This window comes from Geospiza fortis, unplaced genomic scaffold, assembly GCF_000277835.1.
Source record: "Geospiza fortis unplaced genomic scaffold, GeoFor_1.0 scaffold244, whole genome shotgun sequence".
NCBI lineage: Eukaryota > Metazoa > Chordata > Aves > Passeriformes > Thraupidae > Geospiza > Geospiza fortis.
Genome location: NW_005054370.1, coordinates 1,346,555 through 1,356,388, shown reverse-complemented (window position 1 = coordinate 1,356,388; position 9,834 = coordinate 1,346,555). Strand labels below are relative to the sequence as shown.

At 42.1% G+C, this 9,834-nt stretch overlaps 1 long non-coding RNA gene across 1 annotated transcript in view; it reads right to left on the bottom strand.

Annotated features, from left to right (window-relative positions):
- Positions 1 to 10: 10 nt before the first annotated feature.
- Positions 11 to 9,834, bottom strand: part of LOC115948276 — a 46,100-nt gene continuing 36,276 nt past the window's right edge. The window contains exon 4 of the long non-coding RNA XR_004082111.1: positions 11 to 57. This is a non-coding gene — a long non-coding RNA (uncharacterized LOC115948276). The remainder of the gene's footprint in view (positions 58 to 9,834) is intronic.

Here is a 9,834-nt window from a genome sequence, read left to right as displayed (position 1 = left end):
TGGTACCGGTACCGGCAGGGTGGGGCTGGCTTAAACTGGTCTTAATAGGTTCTGGCACTAGGGGAAAAGAAAAGAATCGTCATTGGTTTAGGATCTGAAAAGTTATCAGGTTGGTTTTTAACTGTAACAGGTAAACTGATGGTTTGCAGCCACTGAGAAGTTGGCAGAGCGTGTTACTTTTTGTGTAGGTTTACTTCCGGTGATCGTTCTAGAAACTTCTATGCCCTACTGAAACAAATCCTCTGTGTGGTTTAAAACACCAGGCTGCTGCCCATTGGCAGACACGCGCTTGCCATTGCTGCTGTTGGTAGTACTGGTACCGGTACTGGCAGGTTGAGGTTGGCTTAAACTGGTCTTAATAGGTTCTGGCACTAGGGGAAAAGAAAAGAATCGTCATTGGTTTAGGATCTGAAAAGTTATCAGGTTGGTTTTTAACTGTAACAGGTAAACTGATGAAGGTCACCACTGAGAAGGTGGCAGTCAGTGTGTGTTACTTTTTGTGTATGTTTACTCTCTGTGATGGTACTGGAAGCTTTTATGCCCTACTGAAACAAATCATCTGTGCGGTTTAAAACAGGAGGGAGGACAAAAGAAAGCTTAGACAATTCAGTATTGAACAGAACACTCATTTCTGCTGCACCCACCTTGAGCCCCCACTGCCTTTTTAGTCCAGGGGTGACCTTGCCAATATTAACATCAAATCCCAGGGCCTACAGCCATGAAAACAAACATTTTCAAGCTTCTAATAAGCTCCCAAACAAACAAGCTAAAAGACCTGATTCACCAGCTCATTCAGCACTCACACAAACTTTGGGTTTCTTGTGATTTTTATCCAAACCTCTGCATCAAACACTTAGGACATCCCAATCACTGACATCTGCACTCCAGGCATGTATCTGACGCATCTCACACTAACCCAGCCTGCAGTGAGCCAGCCAGGCACCCTGGAATGTGCCTGCACACCTGGCATGAGTGACCAGCAGTGCCAGGTCCTGCTGGGACAGGCAGGAGGGAGTGGGCACGATGCTGGGGGATGGCAGCTCTGGCTCAGCTCACCTGGCAGCAGCTCTTTGGCCACCCAGAGAAACTCTCTTCATCACAAGCCATGTCCAACAAGTGCAAAACTGCAGCTCATTCAGTTACAGAATATGCTGAGAGGGAAGGGACACACAAGGATCATTCCTACAGGGCTGGCCCTGCACAGGACTCTCCCCAGGAGTGACACCTTGTGCCCAAGGACACTGTTCAAATGTAGCTTGAACTCTGTCACAGCCACTGCAAACCCAGAGACAGCCTCTCTCCAGGCTCTGACACACCTGGAAAACAGAACAACTTCTACAGCTGCAGCAGTGATCAGCACCAAGGGAATGCCCAAGGTGGCTTCAAAACAAGCAGGGACTTGACCAAGTAAAATATGCCAAAAAGTCTGACAGAGCCATCAGCACTTCACTTCTCCAAGCTATTTGTTTTGGAAGCCTGAATACTTTCACCTGTGGTTCTGTCTGAACAAAAAAGGAACTCCTAAGTATATTAAAAATTTTGAAGTACTACTAATGCCTGAAGAGCAGAGAACAAACCTTCCTTAGCTTTTCAAAATACGCAGTCACCTTTGGAAACAAACAGTTTATCCATACTTTGAAATTTAAAAAGTAGATAGAAAGTATTGTGGTATGCAGAGTAATTATTTTCAAATACCAAATCTGCATATTCAATATGCATGTGAAAACTGTTCTATTTCCACAATACAAACAGATCTGTTGTTCACGTGAAAGAAAATAAGTCTGATTTCATTGTAATGGGTCTATTTTAGCTCCTACTCCTTCTGCTACTACTGCTACAGCAATGGAAGCATTTACCTCTACTACCACCACCATCACAGAGATGCAAACATTTACAAACAGTGAGATCTGAAGGACTCGGGATTTCTGCAAAGTCATTTACCACAAGGTTCACTCAGAGCACTGCAGACACAGGCTGATCAACCAAAAATAACCCAGCAGCCAGGGAGCTGCTCCAGCTCGGCTGACAGACCAGGCACACCCCCCCTGGTGCCAGCAGCTGAGAGGGAATGCCAGGGAAGAGGAGGAAAAGGACAGGAGAATGGAAACCACTCACTGGCACCATGCCAGCAGAGCTGGGATTTGTCTGGCCCCAAGATTTTCATGAGGAATATTAATTAACTGGAAACACATTTTAGAGAACAAGACAGACAACTTTTAAAAAAGCATTATATTCTCAATATTGTGTATATATAAATCACATCTGATACTTTCACAGAGGTGTGCATATAGATATATTTTTTAGAAATCACTAATCACTATTCTATCACAGTCATAGAATAGACAACACTTTTCACTTTAATGTAAACTAACAAAGGTGTTTCATCACAAAGGTGAGGCCAGAGAAACCCATTCTCCCAGTGTTAGAGACAATGTTCCCTCTACATATCTGAATCACAGATGAGAGAAAAGAACAAAGAAAATCAAATTATCACAGTACTTTAGAATTAAAATATTTCTGCATATTCATGGTACTGTTTTTTCTCTAACCAACACGGCCAAGTAATTTTTATTTTGTACATCAAAATCTCTTTAAAGAGTGCTTAAATGGAAGCTCTTGCAAGAATACTATGTCTACAAATCATGGTAGCTGGAAAAGAAATGTTTAATTACAAAATGATAGGGAATAAAGCAAGAAGAGTGAACAACATCACACAAATGGGCTTGAGCCCTAAATTCCAGCTTCATACCAGACTGGGATTCAGACTTCAAACACAGCAACAATACTTAGAGAATACATATTACACAGACAATATGACTGTGTTCTAAAAGCCATCCTCAGCAATGTTTAACCAGCAATTTTCACTTGATATGCGCTGTGAGAAATACCAAATGTTCCAAGTGTCTGCCCTGGATGTCCTAATTCTGAATTTTGCTGTGTGATATTGGCAATAACAGCATCTTTCTGAAGCCTTGAGCCATCCCCCACCCTGAGATGGTGGGTGCCCCTTGCAGCACCCACAAAGGGCTTTTCCCACTGTGAGCACAAGGGCAGAGCTGCCAACCCCAGGAGCAGCCTGCCCACCCTCCCACCTGCAAGGAATCCACTGTCACTGCTAATGGTGTGTGGGCAGCTGCTGGAAAGGCAGGAATTAAACCACAGAATTTAGCCATTTTATAGCTGAATGCAAAAAAATGTTGTTTAAATTGTGTGGGGGAAAGGATTTAACAGGCAGTGATTTTCATAACCAGCACGTGATTAAAGAGCTAAAGCAAAAACATTTAAGTGGAAAGGCTCTTGCAAAAATACAATTAAAGGCATAAAATGAAAGCCTTGAGATTGCTTGCTCTTAAGATGTTTGTGATGGGTATCTGCTTACTCTCCATTCTGAGCTGTACACACACTAAACAATGAGCTTGCTTGTAATAATTATCAGTACTTAATGGTATCTAAACTTCTTAATCCAATTTTACCCAAACAAATCCAATAATTACTCCATATGCTTTTTGATGATTACAATCTCGGGAATCCCAACTGCATAAAAAAGTGTTACGAGCAATTGTAGGTGGATTTTATTAATATAATGAATAGGATCAGTCTAACAGATTTCAATTACAACAATAGCTTTTAAGTACATTTCTATGACATAAGGAAAGAACATGCATAAATGAAAGAAACTGGTTAAGCCACATAATACTGATTTATGGCAGCTTTTTCCTTTCATTCACCTCATTAACATTTCTCTGTATTTCAGAATCCCCCACTCCAGCTCTATAAAACTTGCATTTCTAAAGCCTTCCAGGACCAGACATTCCAGAAGAGAAACAGTTAAACCCAGAAATGCATTCTTGGCTGCTACTGTGACAGGATTTATTTACAGCTTCTATTAAACACAGCAGCTCCATTACAAAGTGCTGGATGTGAGGAGAATTTTTGATTATACAATGCCAATGCCTCACTGCGTTAAACATATCATGCCAGTGTATTATTTTTTTCCTTCAGCAATTCGTTCAGGTCATTGTTTGATGGGTTTATGAATTCATTACAGGAAACAGATGGATCCCATAATTCAGAGCTATTCTCCCAGCCAATCATTTGGGCAATTTTTTTCCTCATCTTGCTCCCCCCTCCAAATCAACCTTAATGAAGCCACTTCCTCCACGGCCAGTTCCCTGCACTCACACACACACTGCAGCACATCACTGCTGCTTTAACCTCCCTTCAAACACTAAAGGCTTTCCAAATAAAGCTGAGCAGCAGCACAATCCCACAGACACCCCCTCCGAGGTCACCCAGAGCACCAGGAACTTACCCAAGTCGGGTGAAGGCAGCCACCAAACACAGCATTAGAGTGGGCAAAACCACAAGTCCTCATTAGTGAGAAACCCATTTTTATTTGCTCACAGAAGTCTGTTGCTGAAAAAATATTCTTGCTTCCCCCCCCCTCCAATCTACTTTCAAAGGCTGAATTTTCATTTAGCAAATTACCTCCTTTGTCTCCTAAGTGCTGGGATTCGCTATCCACAGTGACATCTGCTGGCAACAGCAAAGGTGCTCACAACTATTGCATAAAACCCACTTCTAATGTTTTTACACATAAAATGCCAAATTTTCTGCCTGGATCATCCCTTCCCCCAAAATCATGAACTTCTGGGGAGAAAAAAACTGCAGTCTAATGCCAAGATAATCCCTAAACTTATAGTAGCTTTAATAATGTAACCAGAAGCTGCTGTTTGACATCAAAGCCCACATTGAGTGATAAAAGTAAAAATACATGAGTTGTTGTGGCTTCAGAACTTTGTCACCATTTATTTAAAGAAATGCCTTGACCTTGGGCCAATTCCTGATGATATCATTTATCTAATACCCAGAACAAATGAAGCCTTTTCCTTCTTTAACTTCATTTCCCCCCTCAGAGCTGACCATGGTGCAGCTTCTTCTGCTTCCTCTTCCAGATGTTTCCTCTCCACTTTCTTCTCTTGTCCTTTACAACATTTCCTTCCTTAGTCTTTCACCACCCCAGTTCAGAAATGTCATCTAAAATCCACTTCTCCTGACAGACTTCTGACTTCTACCAACTTGGACTTTCTACACAGAACTTGATGGTTTTTTGGGTTTTTTTTTTTGGCCAGGTAATTGAAGTCAGAGTAGGAATTAACAGAAAGCTGCAAAGTTCATGGAAAACTTCTAAAGCAGTTTTTGGAATTTCTCAGCAATAGAAGGTCTTATGTCCTTAACTGCTGGCTTTATGCAAAGGTATGGAATAGAGAAGCACTGAGGACTTCATTCTCCACCTCCACTTTGACTCTACAGCAATGTATCCACAAATCCAGCTGACCCCAGACACTCCTTTGTTCCTCCCACCCCTCAGACCCTGTCATTCACCTCAGTTCAAACAAGTTCTGTCTGTTTGCTCACATTTCCCACCCATATCCCACCAGCCAAAGCTCACTGTATGTATCTTAACTATGTAATGGCTGCTGAAATGACATTCTTACTTGATATTGTCATAAGCAAAGTGGGGAAATGTGAGCAAAATGTGAAATTGGTTGAAATGTTCTCTGGGAGAATCAATGGCTTGCTGTCAAAACAGAAAATGTTTCAGAAGAGATTCCATGGGGACTTGATCCGAGCCTACGCTGTTCAATATTTCCTTAACAGCTGGATGATGGACTAGAGAATATCCTTATTAAATCTGCAAATGACACCAAGATGGGAGAAGGAAGATGGGGGTGGTCAGATCACTGTGTGACAGGATCAGAGCTCAGCAGTGAGGAACTGGAGAAGAGATGTGACAAAACCACTACAATTCAATAAGGAGAATCACGTCATTAGCGGGGGGAATTAAATGCAGAACAGCAAACAACTCACCCCACAGCAGTTCTGCAGAAAAAGAAGCAATGTTTTAGCAGATCATAAACCAAAGAGGAGGAAAAGATAACCAAGAAGATTGTAAAAAATTCCAATTTGGAATCTTCCAATTGGATTGTAAAGAGTCCAATTGGTGGAATGGGATAAACACCCAGCAACCTCTCTACTGGAGCCTGGCATCACAAAGCCTTCCCTGGCTGTACCCACAGCTCTTCCAGATGGAGCTGGACCACCTGAAAAGGGCACAAAGGAACTGGGAATCTGGAAAAGGGAACTACCACAGCAGGCAGAGGTAAGGGAGTAGGCAGTCTACAAGGCACTGGGTACACAAATTTTAAAAAATACAGAGAGGACTAAATAATTTGCCCTGCCCCACAGTGAATAAGACAAGACTTGCTGGGTTTAAATGGCAGTCAGGGAGATTTAGACTTACATTTCCAACAATAAGGATGATTAAGGATTATCTGCAGACATGATACAGGTTTGGTGATCTTGTCTCAGGGCAAGAGGGTGGAATAAATGACCTTTCAAGAACCTTTAGAGCACATTTTTTACCACTCTGCATGTAAAACAGAGCTCCAAATCCATCTTACTCAGTTCTCCCACTTCCCTCAGCCATGACAAAGAAATCCTTTTTCTCTCAGGTTGATAGTCACAGCACTCTGCCCAGCTTCTGCTGGTTTTTAAATAAGTTTCAGATGTGGCCTTTCTTTGCTAGCCCTATTTGCAGATCCTCTCCATTTTGTTCTTGGTTAATGTAAACTTGAAATGGTATCAGTCCTGAGTGACATTTTATCCCTTCACCACCCCAGTGAATCCTCTGTGTAAGGCCAGCACAGCCCACCCTGAGGCAGAACTTCTGTGCAGCAAAGGGTCAGAGCCCAACTCTATTCACAAATCGAACTTTTTTCTTAAGAGCTGGACAAGTTCCTAACAAAAACACCGATTCTTGAGTACTTCAGAGCTCAGACACAGGAGTTTGTTTCCCTTTCTGGAACAGCATCTACATTTCTTCTTTCAGATCTGTCAGCAGAGATGGTGACAAATACATCTTTTGACAGAAAGATACAAAACCTGTTTTGGGTGACTCAACATGTATTTTTAAGTTTTTTTTCAATCCTATTCTACATTATTCAGGTTGGTGTCACGTGCAGCAATCTTGTGAAGAATACTTATACTTTTAACAGTTTTAATATTTGCCTCACTGCTTTCCTCCACGTTAACACTGATTATAATTTTAATTTTAAATTCACAATTAATTAGCTGTGCCATTAAAAATGGTACAGCTAATTAAGTTGATAGGTTGTCATCAACAATAGATTGATAATCCAAAGTAAATATGATGCTCTCCCACTGCAAGCCAAACTCTCTCATGTTTATTGAAAGCTCTGAGTGCACACACATGGGGTTTGCCATCAGCTAATTGATGAGCACAAATTGGACTGTACACACCAGGCCTCAAACTCAGCAGCCCAAGCTAGGAACCAGGACTGTGGTTAAACAGTTAAATTCACAGAGCAGCATTCCTGCAGGACGGGAACTGATAACAGATGGTAACTTTCAAGAATTAACAATTCATCTGTTTCCTTTCAAGCGTGAGTTCTCCAATACCAGCATTCATCATGGACATCTCTGCACACAGACCTGACCAAATGCTACCCCCTGAAAAGCAACAGATAAATAAATAAATGAATTCACCTAACTAAAAGCTGCTCTCTGTCCTGAAGCCTCTGACACCTCAGCACAGGACTATTTCCTTTAACACATCATCACACTTGGAATTCAGACTCCTGCAAACCCAACTCCCACCTCCAGAGAACTTGGCTATTCTAAAGGAAAATAATGAAGCCATTAGAAGCTTTTAATCACCCATATTAATAACATCAAGAAACAACTGCATTAACAACTGTCTGAAAAGGACAGAAGGGAGATAAGAGTCATTGCTGAGACGAATTAACTGGTGCAGGAAATTACTACTGTAAAATTTAAGTGAGAGGGCAGCTCAGAATTAAGAGAAGGATTCTCAGCAAGTGGTTAGAAATGCTGGCAGAATATTTTCAGGCTTTATAAGACTTTCCTATAGAGTAATCAGAACTCCACACAGAGAATTCACATCTTGTGTTCCTTCCCAGAGTATTTAGGAACCTCTGAACTCCACCAACTAATTGTATAAAGACCCACTAGGGAAAAATATAAGTTCTATCCCACCAAGAGGACATGAGAGCATCCCAAACACAATTCCAACAATTCAGGAACACAGCAAAGGATGTCAGGAGCCAGCCATGGGCATGTGCTCCCCCTTCACTCCAAACCCTCCTCAGTGCTGCTCCAGGCAAGGTACCCCCAGCAGGAACTACACAATAAAAGAGTCAGAGAAGACAGGAAACAGTTTAAAGTTAAATGACACAAAAGCAACACTATCATCACTGCAAGTGCCTGTGGGAAAATTCAAGCATATAATAACAGATTAAATAACTTCATACAGAGTCACAGAAGAAGTCTGGGCAGACCCAGGAAGTGAATCCTTCGATTTTAAACTGACTGTGTGCATTTAATCTCATTAGACAATGTTTTACACAGTTTTCATATGCAAAAGAATTTTTTTTAAAACAAATTTACAAATGGCAGAGCCATCACACCAGACGTGTTCTTCTTCCTTTCCACAGAGCACTTCCAGGCACAGACTGATGAGTAAATATTCCTTACAGCAGAACCAAATTGTTAAACTTTGCACACAGATAAATATGCAAATTCCCAGTAAATATTACATTTCTACGAAATTAAAAATTAGGATAGCCTCAGTATCCACTGATTTACTGGATACAAGAGCCTGAAATTTCCTTCACCTTGAACAGTGATGGATCTACACAGCCCACTCTTCAGCTGGGGTTTAAAGATAATCCCAGCAGAGTGAAAATGCTTCCAGTTTCATACAGATGTGATTGGTTACTGTAAAGATACCCCATACCCCACATCCCCATCATTTCTGCTGGGGCTGCTCTACAGAGATCACTCAGCACTGGCACACAGTGCACAGATTCTCAGATTCAGATTCCCACTTGGAATGTGTCCTGTACCCACAGTGTGTCCATGCTGGGTGGATGCTCCTGGAGTTTCAGGGTGTCCCAGGGCACAGCCAGTGCTGCCATCCCACCCAGGACAACAGGGAATACCAAACACTCGTGCTACAGCAGGTACAACACCTCTTTTTCCACTTGGACATTGGAGCTGGGAAGAAGGTAAGGACTCCCTCGGTGTTTTCTGGAATGCCTGGAAATTGCCAGCGTGTAGATCAATATCCTGATTTGGATATTTATGGATCAATACACTAATTTGGATAGAGAGATCAATGAGTGCAGGACACCTCTGAGCTGCCAGGTGTGCCTGTGTGATTTTGTGTACCCAAAACTGAGTGTCCAGGGAGCCCCAGGCCTGGGGAGTATGGACACACCCTGGGCCCAACAGCCCAGACACATCCCATCACTACACACAGGCACTTTTTTCTCCTGGAAAGCAGAAATACAGCTCCTCCAGGTATTTCATTTCTGTTTTGGGGGAGCAGGCTGCAGTGATATTTAATTCCTTTCAGACATGCCCATGGCAGCAGGCTGTGACTGCCTGCAGATGACAGGGCTGCTGCTCACATGGGAAGTGTAACGTTGCCTGACACTGCCTGTGCTGCTGGAACCATGGCACTGGGCACACATGTCACACTGACTAAAGGCTGTGCAAACACAAAGCCTCAGCCCTCCTGCCATGGGCATTTATGGTACAAAATTAATATTTTATGTGTGACATAAAAATAGCAACAATTCTGTGAGCAACCAGTAACAGGCCCCTGTAATTTTGGCATAACTCTTCCAGTTCATATTCTATCTCAAAAAAAGACTTAATATGTTTATACTACAGCTCTAAAGATAGTGTAGAGTTATCTGAGCCATCATTTTAAATCAGTCAGCAGGA